Raw genomic sequence first — 14555 nt, 5'->3', positions numbered from 1 at the left:
AGGTACCTAATTAGGAACTCTAGTGAAAAATATTATCGCTTGCAAAAGTATAAATCGTGAAGAAATATGGTATCAACGAACGTCGATTCTGAATTAAATTAATTCCGAATTAAAAAGTTTTTATTACATACTAGCTTTATGGGTTATGAATGGTTTCGAATGTTATGAGAAAAGTTTTGAGTTTGTGAATTATAGTGTACCTGAAAACTGTTGAAAATTTTAATGTGGAAATAACATTATTGTATTGTAATAAGTGTTTTTTCCACTTGATCACTCCATGTCTTCCTTGGGTATACTCTACTTCTCCCGCCATTCACTTTCACGTCATATATTCTCCTTACACCTCTTTTTGTGTTCATCACTAACGGCACATTTTACCAGACTAAATATTTATTTGATCCAGATTTCTTCGACTATTATTACATCCATGTCATATATTCTCCTTAAACATCTTACTTCGTTCATTACTTACGTCTCATTTTACATCAAATAATTATTTGATTCATGATTCAAAATACACTATTCCACTGCAACATACATGAGCGCAATTACATTGCAAACTCCCTAATACAACGGTTTTACACTATGGGAAACCAATACTTAGGTGATATCGATATATATATATATATATATATACTTAGCGAATTTGTGGATTACGTAAAAGACTTATTTCAACTCTATTCCTAAATGGAAGTTATATTTTTGTAAACCAGTCAAATCGCTGAATTTTTTAATTTATGTTCTTGTTCTTTTTAATTTTGTTTCTTGCATATATTATTTTTAATGTAATTTTATTTTTATTATTTCTTTCTCATGTTTCAAAACTGTCTGTCATTAAAATTGTACCACCTACCTACATGTAAAAGCCCCCTGGGCGTTAAATAAATAAATAAATAAATGTCTCCTTCGGGCGTCTCCGACTCTTTCTATCCTTCACTACTGTATACCATACATAATTACTTTAAAAAAACTATATAATATCGAATTTAATACTCTCCGTATCTCATTCCACTGCAGAGACAATGTATTAAAGTCTTCCACGGGCGTCCACGACTTCTTCTATCATTCAAACCACTGACTCTTCCGACACTAATAATAACAAACTTTGAAATTCTCGCCGAAATCGATCCAGTAGTTTTTGAGCCTGTAAGGTACAAAAAAACAAATATTCATTTTTATATACTACTAATGGATCCCCCGCAATGCTTCGCTATTGCTAATGTCTTGATTGTAGTGGTGCCTCCTATTTTTTTGTGTATTACAGACTGTGTGTCCATTTACAATAAACATGTAACATTAACTACATATAGATGATACGAAACAATGAAAGAAAAAAAGAATAGAAATAATAAGTTATACATGGTGATTTTTAGCATTGACATGCCTCTTGAATTCTTCAAGGCTACTATTAAAAATATCTATAGTCTTGGAGGCGTTGTTTAACAGCGCCATACCTCGTGTCATGATATGCCGAGCCAGTACGTTCGTTCTGCCACGCGGGATACATAGCAGATCATGGTGCCGTCCCTGGCTGTAGTTGTTCGGTACGAACAACTTATAGCATTGGTATGGGCTATCTATTAAATTATTAAGAATTTTCTACGCCGTTACTGCAAGGGCCCCACTCCTCCTCGAGTGGAGACTTTGGTAGCGCGTTTCGGCAAGCAAATCTTCGTGATTTCTTCCACCATTCACTACTGTATACCACAATGCTACTGTTAAAAAACAACAGTACATCGACTTTAATTCGACTACGTATCTCATTACCGTGCAGATATTCCTCGGGCCACCCTGACTACCATTCTACCATTTAATGATTTCTTAACATTCCTGGCACCAATAACAACAAACTTTGACAGTTTTTCGAGTTTTATGAGCAATATAAAGTGCTAGAATTTAACTGCAAAATTGGAGTTAAATTCATTTAGAATGCATTTTATACAGAGATTGCTTTATTTCAAATAAATCCATTTCAAATGGAAATGCAAAATGGGTATTTTCCATTTTGCATTTTAAATGCTTTTCTAAAAACCATTTTGCATTTTGCATTTTAAATGCTTTTCTCAATGCATTTTCCATTTTAAATGCTTTTTTGAAACATTATTCCTAATATCTCCACTCATCTTTTTTCGTAAGCCCCAAATATCAGTCGTTCCTCAACCTCGCTATAAGAGATAATTTACATTTGTCAAGTTGCTCCCTGGTAGAAGCCCTGGCAATTGAGTGATACCATTACAAAAAATACTGATTCAAATACTGAACATGACGCTGTAATATTAAATGTTAGATAGCAGTTTCTATGTTTTTACGTTAGCAACATTAGTCCCGCGCAAATTTTTTATGGTTTCATAATCTGTAGTGGTGGTGGTTTTGGATTTACCATCATGTAATATGTTTGTTCTACATTGATGTCCATTATTAAATGACAAAATTGTTTAAAAATTCTATAATTATTTTAATTGTTTGACCTGAGAAACCATTTTGCATTTTCAATGCATTTTGAAAATAGGTATTTTGCATTTTGCATTTGAAATGCTTTTCTAAAAACCATTTTGCATTTTGCATTTTCAAATGGAAAAGTTTTGACCCATTTCCATTTTGCATTTCAAATGGTTTTGGGTACCCATTTTGCACATCTCTGATTTTATAATCCTGCCACAGACCGCCTTCTATGTGGGGAAGTTAAGATTGGTGGTTGAATCAGGAAAAATACCGTTGATAGGTAGTAGGTACGTATATAAGAACTTCAATCAATAATATTGAATTAAATTTAATAACTAATATTTCGATTCTTAAAAAATAAACGATCTGTCAAAATATTGGTAAAAATTAAGCGAAAACATAAAGTCGATATTTAAAATTTATGTAGTTAAATTGTAATATAAATTCTGATATAATTTAGATAAGTTAAATTTGCTGTGATTAGACGAAAACTACTGTCGAAATGTTGGCACCAGCTGCTAAAAGTGTAAGATAATTAAATATTTAATAACGTTCGGGAAATTCTATAAAACCGTTGAGAAATCCGATGTCAAAATATTTTTCAAAATCGTTGCATTTATTAGATGCTCTCAACGGGCCCCAGAGCCGTTCTACCTTATTTAGAAGAAGTTTAGAAAACTTTTTGAAAACTGGGATAAAACTCTAAAGGGGACGCGAGTGGGCGTTATTAAAGGGTCATTTTTTGTTATAGAAAATCACAGTTAGGTTAGGTTATATTTATACATAAATTAAGTATTTACAAGATTTTAAATAATAAACTACCAATCTGGCAAATGATATTTAATTTTCAGAATTTTCCATGCATTGATATTATTATATGGCAACACTTTTTATTTTTTGGATGGCACTGCTGAAATTTCAAAAGTAAATACATAGTTGTTAACATTATTTATGGTTGTTAATTTGATTTTCGTGACAAAATATGGCGGCGGACTGTCATAATGTGGTAATAATATCAGATCGCGAAGTGCAATTTATTAAACTTTGATCGGCTGTATCTCCCTCAATTTATTCTTCCGCGCCTTAATTCTTTTTTTAATGAATTTCTACACACTTTTCTCATCTAGAAAGTGCATTTTTATTCAATTCCCAGAGTTTGGCGTGATCTGCATTCCTCCCGAAGTTTAAAAGGTCTTTTCAAGACTGAGGCACACAGGCAGACGATCTTCAAAGCGTGAATGGGCTGCCCATTCTCAAAGGAAAACGATATTTAATGAAAAAAATTAAACGGGTTTATGATATCTGATGACCGGGTATGTCACCATAATGACAATTCAACACACCTCCAAAAAGTGATATAAAGTCATGAAAAGTGATGAAACAAAAACTAGGTTACATAGACAACTATTAATCCTAGTTTTTGTTTCATCACTTTTAATGATTCTTTATCACTTTTCAAAGGTGTGTTGAATTTTAATTTTGATGAAATATCATGGAACCACCTTCTTACCAAATAATGTGTTTATATGTTTATTAAAATAGGATGGTAATCTACCATAAGTTGTTTTTTAGAACACGTGCGACCTGCGACGGCTCCTCTGGCGTCGCCTCTGATAACAGGGCGCAAGTAGAAAAATCTTCCTAAAAAGAAATCAGAACCGCACTAACAAATCCCATAATTTAGCCCCGCAACGTCGTGCAACAGAGTGGCGTTGTAGTTCCCCCGGCTTTAGTACAAAAATGCTCTTGGGTGGGGTGAGGTGTTTGAAAAATATAGTTAACTGTTATTCGACGTAAAATCCACAGATATTCAAAGCCCGCTTGCAAAAAACATTGTTCAAACCACGCTACATGGTCCTGGTAGAGTCTCTGTACCCTGAAGAGCCCCACGAAGTCCCAGAGACCCAGAGTGCTGAGGAGGAGCCTCACGGGGCTGAGGAACCCCAGGAAGGGGGCCTCACAGACCTCATGATATACGCAATGGTCTCCCGGTGGAAGAACGTCAACCAGATCGGGTGTTACATTCTGTGGATAACGAAGAAGGACCTTTGTAGGAAAAGATTCGGGTAATAAGAAACCTTTCTTCCTGGTAATACGTGGTTTAGCACATTTTACGCAAATCTACATTTTTATTTCTAAATTGATGAAATTTTGCACACTCGATCTTCAAAACCAGAGTAAGGACACTGTCTACATATGATTTTGTAAAAGCTCTGTTTAAAGCCCGAGCTACGCAGGGGATTTCAGTTGCGATGCCATCACTTTAAACACTAATAATATGAAACTACACAAATTGGGAGCCAAGCGAAGCGACAGAACTTTCCCCATCAAATGAAGTTTGCTGAACAAACAAAACTAATATACTAATTTTTAATATTAACAGAACTTGGTCTATTTCTATTTCATTATATCTCATAATTATTTGCCTACAAGTTTTCATAGAAAGCTATTTGTACAACTGATGCCGTTTCGACGGGTGTATAAACTGCGAGATTTGCCTATATTACCTTAAAAAGTTGTGTATATGACTAATAAAGTTTGAATAAGATTACATTAGAGTAGGGGAAACCGGGGACAGTAGTACCAATTTGACTTGACTATTTTATACTTCTAAGATATAAGATTTATGAAAAAAATACTCATTCGGATAATTTAGTAGTCTACCAAATTATTATAATTTAATTTTTCTAAATCTCATAGAAAATAAGTTATGAGCGCAGAAACAGATCGGGGGAAATGCTACAACTGATCGTCCCCGGGGTCAGTTGTACCATTAGTGGAATGTTGAATAAATCACAGAATTTAGGCATAAAGTTGTCCAATTTGAATAATTTCGGAGAGAATAATCAGTTATTTTTATTAGTTTTCAAAATTACTGTGCAAAATTTCAATTACATTTAACATAAAGCCTTAGACACATAGTCAATTGTACATACATGCATGTAGTAAATAGTAAACATTTATATATATATAATAGTAATGTTTTTTAGCAAAAACGTTACTAAATTTTAACGTTGTTTGTATTTATTATGCTTATATAATGCACTTGCATTCACTAGATGATCATTTGTGGAAAAGTGTGTGGAAGGGTTTAGTTTTTCCTGTGGGACAGATTTAACCCGGACATGAAGTCGGAAATATATGAAAAAAGTAAATATATAGATATTATACAGTATTAGGAAACAATAATTGAATCTTAATAGTATGTATATTAATTTAAAAAATATATTAAATGCTATTTTAACAGTAATGTGGTTAATACGGAAGTGTAACAAAAAAAATATTTTTAAGAAATTAATTTTAAGGACTAATATTGATCTGATGCTTTAATAATATGTTTTAGACTTGTCTAAACTAATTTTTCCATAAATTTGTAGTTATACCACTATTATTCTAAGTAACCTATTTATGATTTTAATTAAGAAAATAACTAATGCGTAACGAAATCACCCCCCACCCACAGGGGTAAAGTCCATAACACCAACACTCGATGTTCCAGATGTAAGTTGCCATAACTTATGTAAACCTTTTTTAAAACTGGGTAAACCGAAAAAACATTATTTTTAGAACGACCTTACCAAGCAAGGTGATAAGTACTTACTATAATTTGACATAATATTCTTGAAATTTTTTCAATTGGAACTAAGGTTCGTGGAAAATATTTTACTTGACAATATAATTTCTACGAACCTTGAATTGGAACTACATTTGTTCGTTAGGTATTATGGCAAAAGCAAGATACTCACTTTGCCTTTGAAATTTGTTTTAAGGCCCCGTAGTAAGCGTTCAAAGATGGTTTGAAAGGGAGATATGTAAATACGATTGTTAGAGGGAGTGCGCTAATATTAAAACAACGATAATAATTAAGCGAAAATGGTGAAAATATTGATTAAAACACGACTCGTTCGAAATAGAGCAAAAATCTCTCGACAAATGCTTTAGTTGCATTTAAAGATACACAGTAAATTTCATACCTGGAACATATTAAATAACAGAACAAAACGTGTTTTTAATAATTTTCAGAGGGAATTTCATATAATTACCGTTTCGGCATTTTCGGCGTAGCGATGCTACGATGTTTATCTAGAACACTCCAGATGCAATGCGAAGCGGTCGGCGTTCCTACGTTTCTACCTAAGGCCTACGAGTACTAGCCGCTGAGCGAACTACCTACGTCAATACATTGCGAGTTTGACAAGGAACATTTCGCGCATTCGCTAAATGGTTCTAGCCAATTGCCTAGGCGTACTCCCAGCACGATAAAAGGATCGAGATTGAACGAGCAACCTCCAGTTTATCAGCGGTCTCGAGTAGTTACTACCGCCGTCGGCTGGACTATATAAATAGACCCGGCGCAGCGAGCAGTCAGTCAGTTATTAGTCGTTCAAAAATTTGCAAGTCTCGCGAGTGACAACATGGACGATACACCCGGTTTTGCACGGTTCATCGACGGACTTCAACGGGACCATCACAGCGCCCCGCCCCCAGCATACCTGGCCAGCGATACATCGGATCATAACAGCGCCCTGGTTCCAGCACATCTGACATCTACGCACCTAGACCCCGCGGCATCCTCGCCGGTCTATGCATCTCCCGCACAACCGCCGACCAGGTCTACCGCACCTTCGGCTTCCCTGTTCAGCACTGGAGCACCCGGAAGACCCATGGTCTTCACCAGTACCTGACACGTCCACGAGTCCGGTCACCAGCAGCGGCGTCGACTCAAAGGCCCGCACATTGGCCAACTTCTTCTACCAAGTCTTCATCATTGGTCCTGAAGTCCACTCATATTCTGCATCCTGTCTCTATAAAAACATTGTGACCTTCACGACCTCTTTCATTTCGTGTCTCCTCACAAGATCCCAAAAAAAAAACTTTTTTTTTTGGAACTTAAAAACTTAATGAGTTAAGCAGAAACTTGTTATAAATCGGTAGAAATTGGGTACGCGGGGGATTAAAGTCCTTCACGTTTTGGTGGACATTGCCATATTTGTTTCTATGACCTTTATATTGACATGTATCCCAGAAGCGCCCCATTCCTTGGACGCACACGGAGAAAACTTAATGATATAAAATATAGGTAATTCATTGATAATCTGGTTAAATTATTCGTATCCCGGTTGAAAATGGGACTACAGGTCTTTAACGAATGAATTGACAGGTTTTCTAACAATTTCTCAGTAAAAAACGAATGTGTTACGAGGATGTCGGAACACGTGTTCATAAAAATTATAATATTTCCGCTTTACGAATATTAAATTTCATTATATTTATTGAGATAAACGCAACTTCATGAACACGTGTTCCTATTTATTCTGAATGTACTAATAGTTTGTTAGGAAATGGAGTTCCATCAGTTTAACAAAATTTTAATAAATCAGCAATACTCGTTTTTCTCCGTGCATTAGTAACGAACATCTGAAGTTTATGCTTTGTGATGATTTTTAAATATTTATAAAAATATAATTCTGTAACCTCAATTTATTTGTAATTTCAACTATTATTTTGTAAGTGTGCGTAAGGAAATTCATGCCATACATTTGTATATATAAAAATATTAAATAGGAAGTGAATTTATATCTAAATATAAAGTGTTTATGTTTTTCTTTTTATGTAAATATTCTATAATAATAATATAAAATTTTCAAAAAGCAGTTTATTTAGAGCGAATAAGCGAAGAAAGGAGTGTAAGGAGAATATATGACGCTAATTAGAATGGAAGCCAAAGCCCGAGGAAGACATGGCACGATAAGTTAATTAGATACTTGGCCATGCCGAGAGTCAGAATAATAGAAGAGTATGTATGAATGTGAATGAGGCAAGGAATGTGTGCCAAGACTGAGTTGTTTGGCGGTCCGTTCTCTCAGCTTACCCTGCGGGTATACGGTAAACGGCGTAATGTTTAGTTAGTTAGATAGTTAGTCAACAATTAAATAAATATATATACATACTATAAACAAGTTCCGCTGTGTGATTAATATTACGCGTGGCAGCACAAACTGTGTTGAAGCAATTAGGAGTTCTAACAATTAAACTTGATTGCAATAAATATAAAGATTCAATGAAAATGCATAATTCTAATAAAATATTTCTTATTTTAATAGAGGTCACCGTACATGAGAGCACGAGAGTAGAGATAAATATGTTTTTATGTTTTATAGAAATGTCATAATAAGTCTGGGAGCACTTCATCACCTCGTTAGTTGCGCGGATGAGTTCTGTGAGTTCTACGATCCGTTCTACAGTTTGCTCAAAACTCTTCTCATGTCTGACGTAGATACCCTCAGGAAGTTTGCCGCAACAACGGTAATAATTCATTATTTATATTGGTTTTATTTATAATGTAGTTAACATTTAAATATTTGCAAGGGAAACACTTCCAGCGAACGTTACTCCCTTGGACCAGCTCAAAAATAGCTCCCGTAAAGCTCTGCAATAGTCTTTGACGCTTTGTACTCCTGTCGGAAATTCTTGCAATTTTTTTGTTATAGGAATATGAAAAGGTTACACGCGGCTTTCTGGAAAATATTACCGTTTTTTAAATAGTCTAACAATCCAGAATTAAAAAAAAAAATCCCCATCCCCTTTTTTTGTGCTAAATGTCTTTATTATTTTGTTTGAGTGAGATATGTTTAACTTTTTGGTGTACGTATAAATTCGAACGTCGTGCAGTAATTTTCTTGGGAGGTAAGACTCCTTTACTAATATTTTGCTAATTTAGACTTCCCTCCTGCCTATGTCATTACTCATTTTCTAATAGTTTGGTAATTTTGACCTGTAACTTCCCTCTTGCCTACGTCATTACTCATTTTCTAATATTTTGCTAATTTTGACCTGTAACTTCCCTCCTGCCTACGTCATTACTCATTTTCTAATATTTTGCTAATTTTGACCTGTAAATTCCCTCTTGCCTACGTCATTACTCATTTTCTAATATTTTGCTAATTTTGACCTGTAACTTCCCTCTTGCCTACGTCATTACTCATTTTCTAATATTTTGCTAATTTTGACCTGTAACTTCCCTCTTGCCTACGTCATTACTCATTTTCTAATATTTTGCTAATTTCGACCTGTAACTTCCCTCTTGCCTACGTCATTACTCATTCTATAATATTTTGCTAATTTTGACCTGTAACTTCCCTCCCGCCTACGTCATAGGGGCAGTATAAAATATTTCTGAATTTTGAAGAGGTCATCACTGGCAGGCCTTCGACATCAGTGACTAGAGAGAATGTAAATAGAGAGCATTATATACCTAACTAGAGTAACCGATAAAATGATTTTGCGTGGAATAGCAAGTCATAAGCGAATCTACGGTAATATGAAAATTACTTCCTAGCCATTGACTTCAAATTCAGTGCTACGAACTTTTCCAACTCTCTTGTCGTATTTTGCACTCGACACTACGTTTTCTTTACGCCACCTTTACAGACATGCACCCCTTTATTAAAATAATTTAAGCTAATGGTTTCAAAGGGTAAACAGAGGCTTTAGTGAATGTATCTCGTACATTAATTTTGAACTTATTATAAGCATTAATTACTCGTCTGAAATATCCATACAAATTAAAAGTATCTCCCGAGTAAAAATAAATGCCGCCGACGGGAATTATTTTTACTCGGGAGATACTTTCAATTTGTATGGATATTTCAGGCGAGTAATTTATGCTTATAATAATTTGTTATCCTTTGTGCTGTGTATAAAAACCTTGTCTTATAAACATTAGTTTATCATATGATAAGGGGAATTAAAAGAGAGGACCAGATATTCAAGTTGACTAAGTTTTTGGCCATATGAAAAATTAATATGAATAGTATTTCTAGTACATTCAATAAACCACACAAACTAATTTTTAAATAGTTAATTATTTAATTTTTTTTATTTAAAGGTTATTTCACGCAAATGTAGAAATAAAACTGAGATAAAATGCAAAAGAAAAGTCAGCAGAACTCCAAAGCTGGTCACAATAATGGAAGAGAGGCACATCTGGAAATATCCTTTTCTGGCTCACTAATTGTGTTAACTGTTACTTGATTATTATATCAAATCAAGAGGGTGTGATTGTATGTATATTTTTGAAGACAAATAATATCTCTCTGAAAAATCAAAAATTGTTTTCTTATATAAGGAGGTTACGACATGGCTACTAACGATTATCTTAATTATTGAAAGTGGAGATGGAGTCGACCTCTCTCCATCTCTACTTAATTATTGAAAGTGGGATAGATTATGGGCCTCGACAACCGAAATCCAAATCTGAATCACTTAAAGTTTAAAAGTTGACCTCTTTCCGTTACAAAGTTATGTTTTTAAAAATATATTTCAAAATATAGTTGGTAGTTGACAACATCACAATAATTGTAGCGTGTTTGAGACGAACCAAGAGAACAACGACATAACAATTCTAGTGTGAAGTGATTTATTGTGAAAGACTAAACAAAAAATGAACTAGTGTATCCCGTGACAGTACCCATGCTATGCTGAGGATAAGACGTTTTCATTTTTGAATAACACCATTTTTGTCAAATATTACTTTGTTGATGTATCTGCTTCAAAACAACACGTTGAACGTACATATTGAAAGCATTTTAAAGTTGGCGCTTCACGAAATTCTTTCCCCCAGATAAACAAAAAAAATTATATAATTGTGCTAAAATATTAAATTGTGAAAAAGACATGACAACTTGGTGAAGGGCTTAGTGCTACTTTAATATGGTAAAGTAAGGAAAAACATGCTTAGCGGCCAAAAGTGGTGAACACACTAAAAGGCTTTAATAATGGTAAAAGGTGGAAAATATCGCACAATATAGTCAAACACCGAAAAAGACGCTAACATATGGCAGAATAGGTGAATCTTGGAATAACATAGTAAAAACACCACCAAATGTGCCAAAACACGACGCATGTAAAAAAAACTGTCATATTGGACAAGGAAAACCGGTGTAACGTGCAAGTTGGTGCAAAAATAAAAATATTGTGAAGGTTTTCAGGAAATTTCAGTTATACTAAATCGATCTCCTGAAAATTTTCATCCAAAAAATCGAATTTTCGAAAAAAAAAAAAAACGTTTTCGGCTACAACCACATCAATAATGCCTTTTTATTTAAATATTTGCACTCTTTTACTCCCATAAGTCACGTCGCGCCACTGATAGTAAGAAGTAAAAGAGAGCAAAAGAGGGATACATAAAATTCTGTAAAATAAATGCCCAAAGACACACAAAAAATGTAAAATAGGTTAGAAATGTAAAAAAAATATAAAATGGCACAGCTGGCGAAAAGTACAAAGTTCAGTAAAAAACGTAAAAACATGAAAATTGGCAAAACCGGTAAATAGTGTTAACATGTCAAATAGTATTTTATAATAAAAATCCTACACAACTGCATTACTAGCCAAACATTAAAAAAAATGTCCTATTTGAACAGGAAGTAACGGCAAAACATGCTAACTCTTCCCTGTGAAGAAAGATGGTGATTAGACTAAAATATCGTACCTACACGATGAATAAGCGCAAAGGAAGTTAAATGTGTAATATTTAGTAAAAAATGCTTAAATGCATTAAAAACATGACAAACATGTAAAATGGTAAAACACAGCTAGAAATGTAAAAATCGGTTAAAAACGTAAAAAGTGGTAAAGTTGGCGAAAAATATAAAATTCAGTAAAACAGTCCCAATGATTTCAAACATTTTTATATGCTTTTCAAAGTTATACCACATTGAATTGTGTATTACCGACTTCCAACACATACTTTTGTCTGTTCTAAGCATGTTTTACCACACAAAGTTTTACTGTAATCTATACTATTATACGCGTTTTGGTGTAGTATAGAAAAAGTGTTTCGAAAAGAGAAGTTTGCGAGATTTTAGCAAAGTACGAAGAAAAAAGGCGAGTAAATGACTCAATCCTGACATTGTTGTCGCAAATAAAAAAGCATTTTCGATCGAGTGGTTCTAGTTCGTATGTTGAAGGTGATTACAATATATCAGGGCTGTTCTATTCCTTTAACAATTTAAAAAATGAAAGTCAAGTCAGAAACGAGTCTTCTATCTGATAGTTTTGATAATTTTAATTCCTTCATTAAGTGGTTGTAATTTATCGTTTCTATTAGTTTCGATAGTTTTATCTAAGAAATTTATGCTAACATTTTGCAATCGAATCGGCGTGGATTTTAAAGTAACCCCTCACTGGTGGGACCAGATAAAATAATTATATTTGACTTGACTTCGAACTAAATGACTATCCTACGAGAAGCTGCAACGATTTTTTGCTTCCCAAGATAAATTTATTCAACACAAAACAATATTTATTTTATAGGTTTCAAAATATTCAATGCACTCCCTTTAAATTTTTTTTTTTTATAGTGAATACCTCACAAGAGTCCCAACTGCTCCCGTCTGGAGCCAGTGAGACTATGGCATCCCCAATTGGGGGATGTTGTGAGGCTGAAGGTAAGTGGGGAAGGGAAAGAGGAAGGTGGGGAAGTACCTGGCTATTCAGATCTAGTCACTAAACACGGCTAAAGCCATTTGGAGCAACGTTTCAATTCTGAATGGTGGTCTTACACCAGGGCGATACTGGTAGTATCTTCCACTCTGGAACGTGCCGCAAACATACTATATATTATTTTAATTAATTAATTTTAATTAATTAATTGTGAAATAACACAAATTAATCAAATAAAATTTATTTGCGCACGCCGGGTTCGAACCCGCGACCTTCGGAATGGCAGTCCAATGCGTTACCACTGGACTATGCCGGCCGTCTAATGTCATGTTAAGGTAACCAAAAGTATTACAGTTTTTCATGGGTTATGTCTCAATGTTGCGAAGTCTAAATACTAGTACGTAGGTAATAGAATATTTTATAGTAGTTTTAGAATAGATGTTCGCTAGAATTTATAACTAAATAAAATATACGTTAAAAAAGGAGAAGAATACAAGTTTTTGAAAGTTGAGAAGTTTTTAAAGTCTCTACCATTACGGAGAATGAAGCCTCTCATTTTGAATTCTTTATTTGTTACTGTATTGATTTGAGAAGAAAACATATCATTGTTCACATTTTAATTTCAACTTCACTAGGACTAGCCTGTGTTGAGGTTAATAATTTATTAAAATTATAAAAAACAGCAAAAAGTAATAATATATTGAAAGAGCAATATTGTTGTATTACATTAATTATAAAGTAAATCACTTGGACATCTATTTTTTTCTTGAACATAACTTTAAGAATCAGTTTTTGGGAATAATTCAGTGTTCAGGATCCTCAGCACACTAAATTGCAAGAAAGTAAAGACTGAATCAGAGACTATGCACGCAAGATTTCTTTTGAGATATTTTACATAGTGCGTATAGTGTTCAGAACACACACAATTTATTATCTATGTACTTGTTTTATTTAACATTATACATTATCATTCCTTTTTTTAAAATTTTTATTTTTTTTATTCCGTTATCACTGTACGGCCAGTTTTTTTAATGAATTTTATTAACGAATTCTGCATTCAAAATTGTATAAAGCTAATTAATTTCAAATTCAAATATAAATAAAAATTTAAATGTTCGTTTGTTCAAAATCTTAAATCTCCGAATGTTCGTCACCGATTGCTTTGATATGTTGACAAAACGTTTCATTCAAATACGCGTGTGTTTTTATACCTATTTTATAAAGATGTCACCTATGATAGGTCTGAGGTATAGCTAGTTTCAAATACGTAAAATAAAAAATATATAATATGTATAATTGTCTTTTTGTCCCAAGTATCTAACATTTTAATGAGGAGAAAAGCGAAAATCGTGTAAGTTATATTTAAAGCAATTAGAGTTGCCTAAGCAATGAATTCTATTGCGGTATAGTGTGAATTGCTGCATATATTGTAGTGACCTATGATAGGTCTGAGGTATAGCTAGTTTCAAATACGTAAAATAAAAAATATAATATAATATGTATTCTTGTCCCAAGTCTCTAACATTTTAATAAGGAGAAAAGCGAAAATCGTGTAAGTTATATTTAAAGCAATTAGAGTTGCCTAAGCAATGAATTCTATTGCGGTATAGTGTGAATTGCTGCATATATTGTAGTGACCTATGATAGGTCTGAGGTATAGCTAGTTT

Source organism: Hesperophylax consimilis, chromosome 23 (assembly GCF_061612785.1).
Source record: "Hesperophylax consimilis isolate HC1 chromosome 23, BYU_Hcon_1.0, whole genome shotgun sequence".
Classification (NCBI taxonomy): Eukaryota; Metazoa; Arthropoda; class Insecta; order Trichoptera; family Limnephilidae; genus Hesperophylax; species Hesperophylax consimilis.
The sequence above is the reverse complement of the archived record's forward strand: the minus strand, read 5'-3'. Positions refer to the sequence as shown.